The sequence below is a fragment of the Oryctolagus cuniculus genome, chromosome 5, assembly GCF_051225735.1.
Source record: "Oryctolagus cuniculus isolate XC-2025 breed Fujian yellow rabbit chromosome 5, ASM5122573v1, whole genome shotgun sequence".
NCBI classification, from domain to species: domain Eukaryota; kingdom Metazoa; phylum Chordata; class Mammalia; order Lagomorpha; family Leporidae; genus Oryctolagus; species Oryctolagus cuniculus.
This window is the reverse complement of record NC_142871.1, coordinates 3,873,683-3,890,324: the sequence shown is the minus strand read 5'-3', so window position 1 is coordinate 3,890,324 and position 16,642 is coordinate 3,873,683. Positions and strand designations below refer to the sequence as shown.

The window sequence follows — 16,642 nt, the reverse complement described above, 5'->3', positions numbered from 1 at the left end:
AGAACAATGCAATCAGATGTTTTTGTCTCTTTCTTTGTAACTCATCAAACTATTGCTGCAGAGACTGCAACCCTTCAGTGATACTGCAGGTGAATTTAATGCCGTGTCTGTGTTCTATCCACGGATTGTATTCTATTACCTGTGTAATTGGGAACACTTTAATAATTTTTGGTAGTGCCACATATTCTGCTTTAGTTTTCCTTCCCGATCCTCTGTGAACTGGACAACAGATTCTTCAAATCCTTCACTGTAAAATCTCCATGGGGTGCGCTATGTCCTTCCACTTCATCAACCATGCTTCTCTGCCAACTTGTCCTGCTGCATGAAGGGATTTCCTATCTATTGATCACCAAGAAGCCAATGCACCATCCACCACTTTACTGTACACGTTCTTCCGTCAGACATCCGGCATTTACACTTTCTGATATCAATCCATCCATCACATCCTTGATGAAAGCCACAGCATCAGCAATAGCGAGTGATTTCCAGAGTAGGGTCTGCATCTGTTGTAGATAGAACTCAAGCTTAACACATGGTGGGTGTATGTAACCTTGATGAACTGAATCATATACCGGTCTAGGAGCTGCAACAATGAAGCTGTATTAGAAGCTTAAAAGACTTCATCATTTCCATTTTCATAGCAAATAGATTCAGAATGACAGGTGCATTGTCCTATCATCGAACATTAAATTACACCCTATTTCTTCCAGTGGAATGAATTACTGGCAAAACAGCTCCATAGACAAGATTGTTGTTACCCATGCTCTACAGTTATATCTCCTGGACAGAGTTAAATAACATTTGTAGTTGAGGATGAATGTGTTCTTCGTTGTGTACACCCAATCTGCCTTTATCATGTGCCCTGTGTCATGACCACCTCACAGTTCCAGAATTAATTTGTCTTTCCATGCCTGGTGCCTGGTTTTATGCCCTGGAGCCTCCCTTGCAAGTTTGTGAGTGAACCCAGGCTATATGGGTACCTTCCAAAAGACTCAGGTTTCATTGCAATTGATGACTTGCTTTGTATTGTTTCCTTTCTCCTTTATCAAATTCAACTTTGCCAGAGATGTGAAGGCAGCTTCTTCATTGGCAGGTACAGACTCTCCAGTGATTTTCATATAATTTTAAAGATGTATTATTTATTTACTCGAAAATCAGAATTATGAAAGGTAAGGGAGAGAAAGAGAGAGAGAGAGAGAAAGAGAGAGAGAGATTTGATTGAGATCTTCAGTCCCTAAATGTCACAACAGGTGGGGCTGGATCAGTTTGAAGCCAACAGCCTGGAACACTGAGTCTCCCACATGGGTGCAGAGACAGAAGCACTTGTGTCATCTACAGCTTTCACAGGTACATTAGCAGGGAGCTGGATCAGAAGTAGAGCAGCTGGGACTCAAACCAAAACTCGAGTTCACACGGGATGGCAGGTCACTGGCCATGATGTTCACATTTTTCAGTCCAACTTTCTCCTGGTTCTGTGTAACCCTCGTTTACTTGCAGTGAAAGGCTTGGTGTCACTCCTTTCAGAGATTCCTTGATGAAGTTTTCTTCAGGCTCAGGGCTTTCTGGTGTGACATTTTGCTGCTCATCACAACATATTTGCAGTTCATATCTTCTGCTGACAATCTTCAACTTTTTTTTCTATCTTATGTAAACATATATCACTCTAAGTACAACTGCTGCACTGTGTGAGGTGCTACAGCAAAACTAGCATGATTATTTTTTGCTCTTCACCATTTCACAAATAGAAGATTTATTCTTATCATAGATTCTGTGTGTTTTTCTCTTTTATTAGTGTTTTTCTGTGTGTGTTTTTCTCTTATATTATTGAGTCAAAAAGTGTCACCTTTTCACTCAAAGGAAGCACTTTATGGGTTTTCACTGACAAATCTGAATTGCCAAAATGACTACTCTTGCGCTTCCAGCCTTTATTAAGTAGAATAAGGGTCACGTGAGCACAAGTGCTACAATGCAGCAGCAGTCTGTCTGATGACCGAGATGGCCACAGAATGACTAACGGGTGTGTTGCATTTACAACACAGCCAGCTAGAAAAAGCTTGATCCATAGCCTAGGTGGAACAGAACACAGCAGCATTGAATCTCATCATGTTACTCAAACAGTGGGCAATTTAAAGCTTGTACACTGTTTTTTCTACTGAAATTGCTCATTTAACAATTTCTGACTTTAGTTGACCATGAGTGACTGAAATTTCAGAAAATAAAACACTGGATGACTGGTGACTTCTATTATTTTAAATTATTTTAAATACTTTGGTTGTAGCTTCTTTTGGATATTCTTGATATATAATCATCTTTTTTTAACGAGGTATCATTTATTTTATTTTTTTAAATTTTATTTGTTTGAAAGTCAGATTTACAGAGAGAGGTAGAGAGAGAGAGAGAGAGAGAGAGAGAGAGAGAAAGGCCTTCCATCCACTAGTTAACTCTCCAAGAGGCCGCAATGGTCAGAGCTCAGCTGATCTGAAGCCTGGATCCAGGAGCTTTCTTCTTGTCTTTCACATGGATGCAAGGGCCCAAGGACTTGGGCCAGCCTGTGCTGCTTTCCCAGATGCATTACCAGGGAGCTGGATCAGAAGTGGAACAGCCAAGACCTGAACCAATGCCCATATTGGTTTAACCTGCTGCACCACAGTGCTGGCCCCGAGATATGTAATCATCTTGAATAATCTTCATTCCACCTTAAAAATCCATAAGGAATTTTAATTGTTTTTTTGGGGAGGGAGCTCATAACTGAGTTTAGTTGAATAGGAAAGGTAGTAAAAAATTCTTTATTTTTCCTGATGTCAGGGGTAGTAGAGGAAATGTTTTCAACATTATACCATTGAATGTCAATGGTTTGTCAGTAGTTATTATTTTTCAAATATAAAAGTGCTATCATTCCTAGTTTAATAATAGTTTTTAATCAAGAATGTGTATTGACTTTTCAAAATTATTTTCTCTGAATTTATTTAGAAAACATGATTTTATATTATTTACTCCTAAAGTGTAAAAAAACATTGATTAAAAACTAAACACTTTCTAGTCCTAGAGAACCGGAATAAACTCCATTTAGTTGTGATATAGTATAATTTATAAGCAATATGAAATTTGGCTTCCTATTTATTTTATAATTTTTGAGACATATTGGGCAGGGCTTTTTTTTTTACTTATATTGTGCATTTCATGTTTAAATTTTCCTACATTGAGCCTGTCATACCAGAGACCTAAAATGATATAGAAGCATGACACTATTTTTATAGAAATTCAGATTAAATGAAATTTATGACTATGTGCTTCATCGTCTACTCTGGCTCGTCTGTATTCATACTGATTCCAGTGCTGAAGAGAGGTGGTAAACTTCCAAACACAGTGGTGTTTCCAGGTGTTTCCACCTTTATCCTTGGCAAATGTCTCTCACTGTCTTTTGTACACATAACTCTCCATGCTGCTGCTGTCTCATATTAATGTAGCTATACGAGATTTGTGTGCTTACTCAGTCTATATTTTTCATATTTGTAAGTTACACATATATGCCAATCTTCAATGTGTGAGCTTTTTTCAGTAAGAATGTAGTTGAAGATTTTTTATTCCATCTGACATTCTCTGTATATAATTTAATTTTTGACACGCATAGGGTTAAATGTAAAATCTGCCATTTGTTTTCCATTTTCCTTATTTTAAAAAAGTATGTATTTATTGCAAAGGCAAAGTTACAGAGAGGTTCACTCCACAAATGGCCAGAACAGCTGGGGCTGGGCCAGGCCAAAGCCAGGATCCGAGAACACAGTCCTGCTGTCCCTCATTGATGGTGGAGCCCAAATACTTAGCATCACCTGCTGCCTTCCCAGGTGCACTATCTGGGAGCTGTTCTGACGCAGAGCCTCTAGGTCTTGAGCCTGCACTTGTATGGATTCCAGCATCACAGATGGTAGCCTATGCCCCGATGCCGGCCCCTGCTTTCCATTTTTCTCTTTTGACTTTTTCACCCTTTTATTCCTCATGCTTTTTATTGTGTGTGTGTGTGGGGGGGGGGGGGTTGACTAAACATCTTTGCCATCTACTTTATTTGCTGTAGGTACTCATTAGCTACTCGACATCTTATCATGTTTCCTTGTGATTGTTTGAGACATATTAATACCTTAAATGCACCTTTGTTTCACTTCTCCAAGTCAGTATCAGCTCACACTTTGCATTGTCATTTCACAGTCCTCCTTCCCACTTTCCACTTCCTGTCACATGAACCCTGCTCCGTATCTCTCAGTCCACACTTCACATCCTTTCCCCACTCAAATGCGGTAGACGGACACTAGTTTAATCACATGTCTGAATCGTCGTTAGTGCTACTGTTACCATAATTTTCTTTGTGAGCATAAATATCAGCATTGTAATTTCCATTTTAGACAATTAGATTCCTTCCAGAAGATTATAAGAAATAAAAGTGTGCCTGTGCACAAGTTTACACACAGATAACACACACAAGGTCTTCAAAATATATGGTTAGGGTGAATTAAGCTTGTGGCTATAGAGAGGATTAAAAATATGGCTTTGCAAAAATTAACGAAAAGAAAAGAGGGGAGGAAAAGAGAGGGCTTGGGGGAGGGAGGGAAGTATGGTTATCTTCTTACACCTGTACTTGTGAAACATTAGAAATCTTTTCTCTTTATATTACTAAAAAGAAAACATTATTCATGGATGTTAAGGGTTTTTTTTTTTTTTGTACAAACATAAACTTATCTCTTAATTCCATTTTCCTTGATCATCTTTGAAGTCCTTGTGCATGTGTGTATTAGTGTAAGGACGCACACACATACACACAGCCACTTTTTTGCTGTTTGTTTTGGTCTTCTTTTGTTTTATAAAGTATGATTACTCATGTGTCGTAATTATTTTTCCTCCTAAATAACTTCATTTATTTTGTATAGTGCAATCCAAATTAAGATTCTGAGTCTTAATTCATACTGTTTAAATGATACTTTTTATTAAAAGTTTGACTTGTGTGAAGTTAGAGAGACAGCATGGCAGATGAGAGAGTTTCCTTGTGCTAGTTCATTCCCTCAAATTCCAGCAAAAGTCTCCCAGCCTGCAAAAAATTATCTAATTAGAAACAAAACAAAAATAGCAGAATCAATCAAAGAATCCGTTTTTATCTTAACTCAGTAGAATACATGAGCAATAACTCGAAAAATCCAAAGAAATGGAGGCAAAAATTCCCAATGTACGAAATGAGAAATAAAATATCTTTGAGATTCTTTATATAACAATATGGAAATGAAGTGTTTGACAACCTCAATAATAAGATTGATTCCTATGAGGGCCTTACTTATCTCCATTGTTCTCAGTAGAAAGAAAAAATACAAATTGAATAATTAGAAAAGAACCAGAAATATTCACTAAGGGGTGCCACAGAGGTTACAAACAATAGCAATAATAAATTCTGTCAGCTCTAATATTTTGACCAATTTGTGCTTTTTTTAGTTTGAATCTCTTGTGTTAGCTATATGCACACTTAACATTGCCATATATATATACATTTACATACATATATATATATATGCTTCTTGAGATGTTTATTATTCTTAAAATGTCCTTATTTGTCCTTGGTAAGTTCTTTTTTATAAATCTAATTTTTCTCTAATATTAGCACAGTCTTGCCTTCTTTCATATTTGTATGGGATAGGTTTCTAAATTCTTTCAATCTAGCTGATATTTAAATTGATATTTATTTATTTATGATAGAGTAAATTAAAAATATACAGTTAGGTATTGCTTTTAATGAAATCTGACTTATTTTTAATTGGTATGCTTAAATCATCTACATTTATTATAATTATTGGTATGTCTGAGTTAAAGTCTATCACTTCCTGTTTTTTTATTTAGTTGTTTCTTTTTCCTTTTTCACTTTCTTTTGGATTATATATTTATCTTTAATAAATTTCATCTTCATTTGTGCCTATTATATTATTCTTTAAACTATTGATTCTTATACTATGTTTATAACATAAATGTGTAAATAGTTATGTCTTCAAATACTATCACAGTGTTTCACATATAGGTGTATAATTCTCAACTGCATCATCCTTGTTCCTGCTGTCAATCTTGATCATATTGATTTCATGTATTTTAATTCGCATGGAAAAAACAACAGTTTTCCAACACTATTTTTTCGATAAATAATAAGTTATCTTTAGATTGATTAAAAACAGACAAGGTGAATATCAGTATTTGTTTTATTTTACCACATCTGAACTACAATCCATGTGTTTGTGCGACAATCATATTCCTTCTGCCTGAACAGCTTTCACTGTAAACTCACTGTAAGTTCCCTCTGTTTTTGAAATTTTGATTTCTAAAGCACGGTTCTTTACTTCTTTTCCTTTCTTTTCTTTCCTTTCCTTTTCAGCTGGATACAGAATTCTTCTTCAAGAACTTTTTCCTTCAGCAGTTTTTAAAATGTCACTGCACTGTCTCCTACCTTACACAATTTCCAATGATAAATGTGTCGTACTCCTCTTTCTGAATGAACAAGAAATGTGTCTTTTCAATGGCTGCCTCTTCTACTTGTGTGTTTATTCTTTTAATGGTATGTCAGATTTTTGAACATGTAATTTGAATTCTTGCATTTTTATACAAGGAAAAAATTATCAATGTTATTTTGTGCAATACTTTTGTGTCCTATTTTCTCCTTCTGAAATATTTTATATGTGTTATACCCTTTGCATAATTCCATATATCTTTCATACACTATTCATTTTTTGGCTTTTAATTTACTTTTCTTTATTAAATTGAGTCATTTGTATTGAACTATATACTATATATTGCCACAGATTTTTCTTTTACCTAGATAAAATTTTAATAATAAAATGATCAAAGCATTTTTAGATTTGTTAGCATACTTCCTCAGGCTACTTATTCCAGTATTTACCTCTGTCTTGGCTGTAAATCATCTTCTGTTCCTGTTGTTCTTTTCCACAAAGACAGGGTTTGGCAAGCTGTCATACAAGGACTACTTTGGAGCTTCAATGGAAACTTGAATCATTGTGATGTATAATACATGGCCTTTAAAACAAAGTATTTACGACCTCTTGAAGGAAATGCTGCCTGCCCTGGCACTGTACACAGTCACCTTACCTGTGAGTCAAGTCATTTAGGACCAGCTAGTCTCTAGTAATGTGTCTATTATAACTTCTAATGTATCTTTTCTTTGTAGTATGACGATACTTCAAAAAAGTCACGGGGAATTGAATTCAAAGACTTTCCTGTGGATGCAGAAAGGATTTGAAATCCAACCATAGTTCTTTCACAACATGCTGTTTCCAGGAACATCTTGAGGACTCCTCACATTTCAGGTAAGTAAATGTATGATTGTCTTAGTTGAAACAATATGGTGTTTATTCCTGTGAGAAATAGAAGCATCACCAAAAATAGGCAAAGAAATCAAATGTTTATAGCACAACAGAAAGTAGAAACTCAAAGTATGGAATATTACTTTAAATGAATAATTATATTATAATCAAGTCACTGATTGGAAGTTTCTAATAAGAGGGAAAATGTTGTACATTCAAAATTCAGTTTTCTTTAATGAATAAGTAAATGACCTAGTAGAGTAAAGACAGAATTAACTGAAAACAGTAAGAAAATAATATCATGAAAGGCAATGAAAAAAAAGTTGTTTGAATATTGATTTGTACAAAAAACTATAAAGTTATTTGCCATAATGACACAACAATAAGTGAATGAAAACTATCTAAAGACTGGTAAAAGTGCATGTCTTAAAAGATATGTTTTCAGCAAAATTTCTCAATACATAAATAGATCATCAATGAGTCTCCACGCATAAGCATGTTCATTAAAGTTAATGCTATCGTTGTCATTATGTTGAAAACTCATCATTACCATACTGAATTTGTAGCAAATGGGACAACCTATAATGTGTATGTACAGAAGGAATACTTTATGTCTGTATTCCAATGCTGGATAAAAGGTAGGCTATATATTGAGATACACTAGATAGATATGATGGGCTATATATTGAGATACAGTAGAATGATAGACTATACATTGATACATTGATAAGTTAATATCATTGGTAAATGATGGGCTTTATATTGAGATATGGTAGAATACTGTAAGGATATGCTCCTTTATGCTGAATGAATAAAGATCTAAATGGGAAAAAGTCCTCAGTGGTCATGTTATTTGCCTTTATTTTCTCCTTGTGCAGGTGGGAAAGCTTTTATCTACTTCATGGGCCTAAACCTGGGTACTCTATTAAGTTTGCAGAGTCTAGTTACTCATGATTGAAGGTCATGAAAACACACCTCTCCCAGCCTTAGAAAGCTCAGTGATATGTCCCCAATTTTTGTTTGAGCATATGTGATTGGGTAGGGGGCAACCTTTAAACAATCCAGAGAGGCTAGAGTGATTTTTTTTTTCAATTTTGTTTAAGTTATACAATTGTCACGTATTTTATATACACATATTTAGAAACAAGGTGACACTTTGCCCCCTAAACTCCCTCCTGCCCAGGATACATTCTCATCCTCTCTCTCAAATCTCCACTATTAATTTTTACAAAGATCTATTTTCAGTTTATTTAATGATTATAGAGTTAACCTTACACTTAGTAAAAAAGTTCAACAAATAGTATTTAAAAAAGAAAAAACAAAAAAAAAAACAAAAAATTCAATTTTTTAATGGAAGAGACAAAGGCTGCAATCATTGAATCTCAAAATGTATATTTCACTCTAAAACATTACATTTCAGATACTCTATTAGTTACCTTTGATCAGGAAAACATTTGGTATCTGTCTTTTTGGAACTGGCTTTTTCACTAGTTTAATGGTTTCCATTTGCATCCATCTTATTGCAAAAGACATAATTTAATTTTTCGAAGGTGAGTAGTATTCCATATAGTATATATGGATATATTATAAATTATAATGTATTTATCCAGCCAACAGTTGATGCACATCTGGGTTGATTCCATATATTAGCTATTGTGAGTTGTGCTGCAATGAATATGGGGCACAGAAAACTTTCATATGCTGATTTCTTTGGTTTGGGTAAATTCCCAGGAATGGGATTGCTATATCATATGGTATATCCATATTCAGATTTCTGAGGTATTCCCATACTATCTTTCACAGTGGCTGCACCGGTTTACATTCTCATCACCAATGGATTAGAGTACCTTTTTCTCATATCCTTGACATAATTTGTCATTTGTTGATTTCTCTATATTAGCAATTCCATCTGGAGTGAGGGGGAATCTCATTGTGGCTTTGATTTGCATTTTCCTGATGGCTAGTTATCCTGAGCATTTTCGGAAGTGTCTGTTGGCCGTTTGAATTACCTCTCTTGAAAAATGCTTCTATGGGGCTTGCCCTGTGGCATAGGGAGTAAAGCTGCTGCCTGCAGTGCTGGCATCCCATATGGATGCCAGTTAGAGTCCCAGCTGCTCCACTTTCAATCCAGCTCTATTCTATGGCTTGGGAAAGTAGTTGAAGATGGCCCAAGTCCTTGGGCCCCTGCACCTAAGTGGAAGACCTGGAAGAGGCTGAAGCCCTAACTCCAGGCTTCAGATCAGCACAGCTTCAGCCATTGTAGCAAATTTGGGAGCAAGCCAGTGGATGGAAGACCTCTCTCTCTCTCTCTCTCTCTGTCTCTGTCTCTCTGTCTCTGCCTCTCCTTCTCTCTCAGTGTAACTCTGATTTTCAAATAAATAAATAAATCTTAGGAAAAAAGAAAAATGCCTGTTCAAGCCCTTTGCCCATTTCTTAATTGGATTATATGTTTCATTGTAGTTGCATTTCTTGGGCTCTTTATAGATTCTGAATGTTAAGCCTTTATTAGTTGCATAGTTTGGAAATACTTTCTCCCATTCTGTTGGTTGCCTCTTCATTTTGCTGAGTGTTTCTTTTTGCAGTGCAGAAGCTTCTCAACTTGATGTAATCCCATTTGGTAATATTGGCTTTGCTTTCCTGTGCTTCTGGGGTCTTTCTCAAGAATTCTTTGCCTATGCCAAGGTCTTGCAGAGTTACCCCAATGTTCTCTAGTATTTTGAGTGTATGGGGTTGTAGATTTAGGTCATGGATCCATTGTGAGTGGATTTTTGTGTAAGGTGTAAGGTAGAGGTCTTATTTCATAATTCTGCATGTGGAGATTCAGCTTCCCCAGCACCATTTGTTAAAGAGACTGCCATTCCTGAATGGATCTATTTTAGCTCCTTTGTCAAAGATAAATTGCTTTTTATGCATGGATTGATTTCTGGAATTTATCTTGTTTTCTATTGGTCTACAAGTTTGTTTTTGTACCAACACAAGGCTCTTCTTATTATAACTGCCCTGTAGCATGTATGGCTTGAAATCAGGTATTGCTATCTCTGGCTTTGTATTTGTTGTATAAAGTGTCTTTAGCTATTTGGGCCTCCTATGTTTCCATATGAATTTTAATACCACTTTTTCCAGATCTGACAAGAATGTCATTGGTATTTTGATTTGGATTGTATTAATCTGTTAATTGCTTTTGGTAGTATGGACATTTTGATGATATTGTTTCTCCCAATTCATGAACATGGAAGGTTTTTTCACTTTTTAATGTCCTCTTCTCAGAGTCTCTGTGGCTGAGTGTCTTTCTATTTTCATTACATACCTACATTTCTTCTATTAGACATCATCTGTTCAAGCTTACTGGGATCTTAGTAAATATTTGCCAATAGCCTTTATCAATGAAGACTATCAATATAATATTATTGGCCTGGTTCATATACTTGTATTCACATTTTTCTAAAGAGTCATCTTGCCTATATTTAAGATATTATTTAAGTAAAATCTTCCTAAGGTATCATCTAAGTTTCCAAAATTAAGAACAATCTAATGTGATACATATTATTTATATTCACTATAGTTATCACGTTGTCAAATTTATCTCATTTTAATATGCTTTGCATATGTATTTCCAATCATTAAACCTGTTCTAATATTGACATATCTCATGTGTCATTTTTCTAGTATAATATCTGAGAGATGGTCATTGAAGCTTTGAGAAATGCTTACTGATTTTGATTACATCTATCATGATTCTTATACCTGTCATGATTTTACGCCTTAGCAATTTAGCAAATGAATGAAGAATCACAAATTGTATAGACGAGAATGTTCCTTGACAATAGGCTACTTCATGCTGGATCTCATTTTAGCCCTGTTGAGAGTGGGTCCTACCCATGGCATAAGGGTTGGTGATAGCATAGGTACAACAGCATGGTTGTAAGCAGGATGGAGAGTAGAGCCTCTACAGACCAGGTCTTTTCTTGGAGTGGAGGGAAGTAACAGGAAAAAGGAGAAATGGAGAACCTGGACAGCAGGGCAGAAGAGCTAATGAGTACGAGGACTTGGAGGGCTTTGAAACAGAGTGGTCAACAGTGCTTCAGGGGGACCCCATGACAGGTGACTGAAGAGGAAACCTGGACCAGACAACAGAGGGCTCACAGCCCAGGGGGAAGATTCTGTGACAAAGAGCAGACGACAGCTGAAGGGTCATGTTCATCCGACAGAAGTGGGGTGAGTAGGACTCAGCAGTGGGGCTGGTACTGCAGCATAGTGGGTGAAGCGCCGGCATCCCATATGTGTCCTAGCAGCTCCACTTCTGATTCAGCTCCCTGTTAATGGCCAACAAAAAAGCAGCAGAAGGTGTCCCAAGCATTTGGACCTTTGCACCCATGTGGGAGGCCTGGATGAGTCTCCTGGCCCCTAACTGCAACCTGGCCCAGGTCTAGCAGCTTCAGTCATCTGTGGAGTGAACCAACCAATGAACACCTCTCTGCCAAATTTCACTTCTAGGCATGAGTGAGGAAGAGAACCAGAGATCAGGGCGTCACCAGCTGGCACCACAATCACGAGATTCAAGCCAAACCTCTGAGAAGTCGCACAACGCTTGGCTGGGTTTGCACTGACACTCTCCCCAAAGCCCCCATGGACTTCCCGTCCCCAGTTACTGATCAGCTTTATCTCAGGTGCCCTCAATGGTGTCTTTTTTCTCATGTTCTCAAATGCATTGAAATGAAGGCAATTACATAAAAGTGCTTAAAAACATTAGTTCAAGGACAGTGGAAGGAAAACAGCTTAAAGGAATTTAGAAACAACACTGGCTAAACAATGACAGTATATAAAATCTAACTGACAAGGCCAGTGCTGTGGTATAGCAGGTAAAGCCGCCGCTTTTAGTGCCGGCATCCCATATAGGCGCTGGATAGAGTCTCCACTGCTCCTCTTCAAATCAAGCTTTCTGCTATGGCCTGGGAAAGCAGTAGAAGATGTCCCAAGTCCTTGGGCCCCTGCACTCACATAGGAGACCTGAAAGAAGCTCCTGGCTCCTGGCTTTGGATTGGCGCAGCTCCTGTTGTTGCAGCCATCTGGGACATGAACCAGCAGATGGAAGACCTCTCTCTCGCTCTCTCTCTCTACCTCTGAATCTCTGTAACTCTGCCCTTCAAATAAATAAATCTTAAAAAAAATCTTAGCTAACTTCACTCAAAGTCAGTAATTTAGATTTTTCACTGTGCAGCTGTTAGCCTGTAGCCAATCTTGATCCAATCATTAATCACCAAAAACTTGGATACATCCATTGTCAATGCAGAAACCAGGGCCCGAGCTCTATGAATCTCATGGTGAAGTGAGCCTGGTGGACATCAGTAGCTACAAGGTTGTCTTGGCATTCCCCCCTCTCATCACCTGCCAGTCAGATGCATCCTCGTGTCCCCATGCTGTTCTCACTGCCCAAAAGAAGCATGAAGGAGTTACATATTGCTGTGTTCCTCAGTCCTCAGGCTCTCTTTACAAGTAAATAAGGCAATTTTTTCCTTCCAGCTGCTCAGCTCTTTCTTGTGACCCAGATGCAGCACCATTACTCTGTAATGGGAACTCTGCAGGAAAGCTGAGAACAGACAGGGCCACATGGAAAGTGTGATTTGGTTAAGAGCCCCACATTGAAGAGCACTTAAGCAGGGGCTGACAGAACCAGCCCTGAAGCCTCAGGAGGGTGGACAAGGATGTCAAGCCTGGCACCACCCATCGCGTCCTTCCCTGCGTCCCTTCCAATTCCTTTCAATTTGATGCGCTCAGTCCTATGCTGCTCAAAACCCAAAACCAAGTTTCCTCATCCACCATCCTCTCTTCAATTACAAGTTAAAAGTGCAAACGGTCAGTGCTTAGGGAATGGTTTAACAGAAAGATGCGCCTGTAATTCCCTGAATATTCTCTTCCCTCTCCATCACTCCTTTCTTTTAACTGGAAATCCTCCTCTAAACTACTTCCTGTCAGAGTTGCTTAACCTTCACTACCTTCCTGATATGTGGACTGGTGAATAGTGTCTTTTCAACCTCCTCTCTGTATTTTGTCCCCTTTGCCAATGTTAGTCTGATTGAAATTTGGGGACTAGCTTGAAGCTGGCAGGACAGAGCAGTAGACACTATATTTCTTTGTTATTTGTGCTTAATGTATTGTTGGCAGCCCTGGTTGCTTTAGATTCTTGGCAGTGTTTTTCTGTCTTCCCTTGGCATCGTTCCCTGGTTTCTGAACACTCCGGACAATTTATTTAGAGAGCTTTTAAAAAGTCCATTTTTAGACGAAAGGATATAAAAATCACCAGCTGACCCTGTTCTCTCAAGCAGCCAAGAACTGCAGTCTTCATTTTAATTAATAATCACTGAAGCCAGACATAGATTTTGAATCTGAGACACACAATATATATTTGCACCTTTCATAGCAGCTCAGCAATCCTTCCAGAAGGCACTGCTGTGAACATGCGGATTCTCACTGAAACGTGGTATTTGGTGAGAGGCTGTGAGGAAGCAAAGTGCGTGGAACAAAAGGCAGAATGCATTGAAACGCAGAAGACCTAAACAACGTGGGCTGTGACAGCAAGCTCATTTGTTGAATTTAGGTTTAGCTCATGAAAAAGGAAATGTGTTGCAATTAAATCAGAAGGTGCTTACTGACCTAGAAATGATGTATCCTAACTGGAGTCCAGCTACACCACCAAGAGAGTTCTGTGCTGATAAACTGTGCCACATCTCCATTCAGGTGATGTAGTTCACTGGGTGACCTGAATTTAACCAAGAGTGCTAGGCTGCCTAAAAAGAGATGAAGCTTATAATTATAAAATAAAATGAAATTATGTCATTGTAAAAATTAAAGGAAAGAATAAGAAAAGAAGGAGAGGGAGGGTAGGCTGGGAAGTATCACTATACTCCTAAATTTTATATATATATATATATATGGAGTGTATATTTGTTCACTTTAAGTAAATAAAAAATTATATGAAAAGCGAAGAGAATCCATCTTGGTAACATCTATCTGTGCAATGGTTGCTCAGCTTCCCATCTCATTTGATTAATCAAAACTTAGAGAAAAAAAAATCAAATGTGGTGAAAAAAATCATTAAAGCACAAAATTGGTCCGAGGCAGTTTTGATGGCAGGTGTGTCTCGCTCACGCTGAGTGACAGCAGTCCTCTAACCTATTCTTAGGGTTCTTCAGGGATGAATTCAAACACAAAACATGCAAGTGCATGCACTCCCTTCAAAGCAGCTATATTACTGTATAAAATAAAAGTTAAAATCTTTAAAAAGATAATGCATTAAGAATGTTCCTTTCTGATAGGTGAGGATTTACTTTTTTTGTTCTTTGTATGTGATCTTTTGAAGAGGGTGCCTACAAATGTTCATGGAAAATGGGAGTTACAAAAATGGTACATGTGTTTTTTTTTTAAAAAATTGCACAAAAATAAAGTTATCTTTGAATTCCATTTTTCCACAAAATTGTTGAAGTACCCAATGAATCTCCAGAAATGCTCCTGTCTTTGTCCTATTACACTGAGAAATAGCATCATGACAACTAAAATCAATTATGTTAGCTTCACTTTCCTAACATGAGCAGTTTAAGGATTAAATCCTAAGGTTTCAAGACTGAAGCTATATATAGCAATTGCCTCTTTGTATTTGTTCCAAAAACTCCACCACAGCACACACATGTCAGTGGATCTTCTCTACACGCACGGTTGAAGGAATAATACTAGGAGACAAATTTGCCTGGCCACTCCTTTGTTATGGTCCACAAATGAAGAATGTGTTTTGTGCTTTTAGGTGATTATACTCAAAATGGCTACATGCTCATCTGCACAACAGCCTCCGCTATTGATGTCAATGTTCTTCAGAAATGCCTAAAATATTTTCTTTCTGTCCTTTTAAGAAAAAAAAAGTGGTTGTTGATGTGACAAAAAGCAATCCAGATTTCAAGAAATGCAAGAAACAGGTTAGAATGGGAGAAGTTGGTTCACACAACATCTCGACACTTAAATGGGCTAGGATGTACTGCAGCTATAACCAAACTGTAGCTTCAACCACAGATATGCAGCCTCCCCAGATTCTTGGTGATGGAAAAATTCTATTCTGACTTAATTTTTAAAAACATTTCTCTTTTCTTTCTTTATGAAGAGCAGGGAGAGTGAGATTAAGTGAGAGACGGAAAGAGATCTCTGATGTGCTGTTCTCTCCCCAGATACTCACAACAGCATGGGCTAGGCAAGGCCACAGCTAGGAGCTGGGAACTCAGTTTGGGTCTCTCATGTGAATGGCCGGGACTCAGCTATCACCTGTCACCTTCCATGATGCATGGTAACATAAAGTTGGAACCCAGAGCAGATCTGACACTCAAACCAAGCTCTCTGATACAAAATGTGGGTTGGTGCTGGTGCCGTGGCTCAATAGGCTAATCCTCCGCCTTGCGGCGCTGGCACACCGGGTTCTAGTCCCGGTTGGGGCACCGGATTCTGTCTCGGTTGCCCCTCTTCCAGGCCAGCTCTCTGCTGTGGCCCGGGAGTGCAGTGGAGAATGGCCCAAGTGCTTGGGCCCTGCGCCACATGGGAGACCAGGATAAGCACCTGGCTCCTGGCTCCTGCCTTCAGATAGGCGTGGTGCGCTGGCTGCAGCGCGCCGGCCGCGGCAGCCATTGGAGGGTGAACCAAGGGCAAAAGGAAGACCTTTCTCTCTCTCTCTCTCTCTCTCTCTCTCTCACTGTCCACTCTGCCTGTAAAAAAAACAATGTGGGTTGGCCCCATGTGGCAGCTACACCACAGTGTAGCTCTCCCCCCGGCACAGCTTTTGTTGTAGTTTAGGTCATTATTCCATAAAAATGTATTTTATTTAAAGCATGAGGCATATGTTATTCCTTTTATGAGGGCAGAGAGAGAGTATTGACCACATTCAAGGTATGTAGCTCTCCACGGAAAAAAATTGTTGTAGAAACCTCTGTCTCTTTCTGCTAGAGCTTTGGAAGTGTTTTGAGGTTCAAAACAGAATGGCTGTTTTCTGTGAAAGTGCTGACTCTTGTCACTCAAAGACATATGTAATAGTAGAAGAGGCTTTGAATTAAATTGAAATTTACATGTGCTTCTTTCTGCCTAGCACACAATGTGGCATGAAGGAGAAGAAGAAGCAGCGCCCCTTCTTATAAGGGGAGGAAATCAGGCACCTCATTTTTAAGAACTTCTCTTTATATGCAAGCATTGGTTATCAGTCTTGTTAGCACATTCTAAGAACCATGAAACATTTCAGCATCTTTTGCATGCCAGGGCCTTAAAGAGAACAGAGA

General features: G+C 38.1%; 1 long non-coding RNA gene across 1 annotated transcript; it reads left to right on the top strand.

Annotated features, from left to right (window-relative positions):
• The first annotated feature begins 6,971 nt into the window (after positions 1 to 6,971).
• On the top strand, positions 6,972 to 8,173 carry LOC149126380 (uncharacterized). Its single transcript, XR_016233541.1, has 2 exons — positions 6,972 to 7,127; positions 7,205 to 8,173. It is a non-coding gene; the product is annotated as an uncharacterized LOC149126380 (long non-coding RNA).
• Positions 8,174 to 16,642: the final 8,469 nt, after the last annotated feature.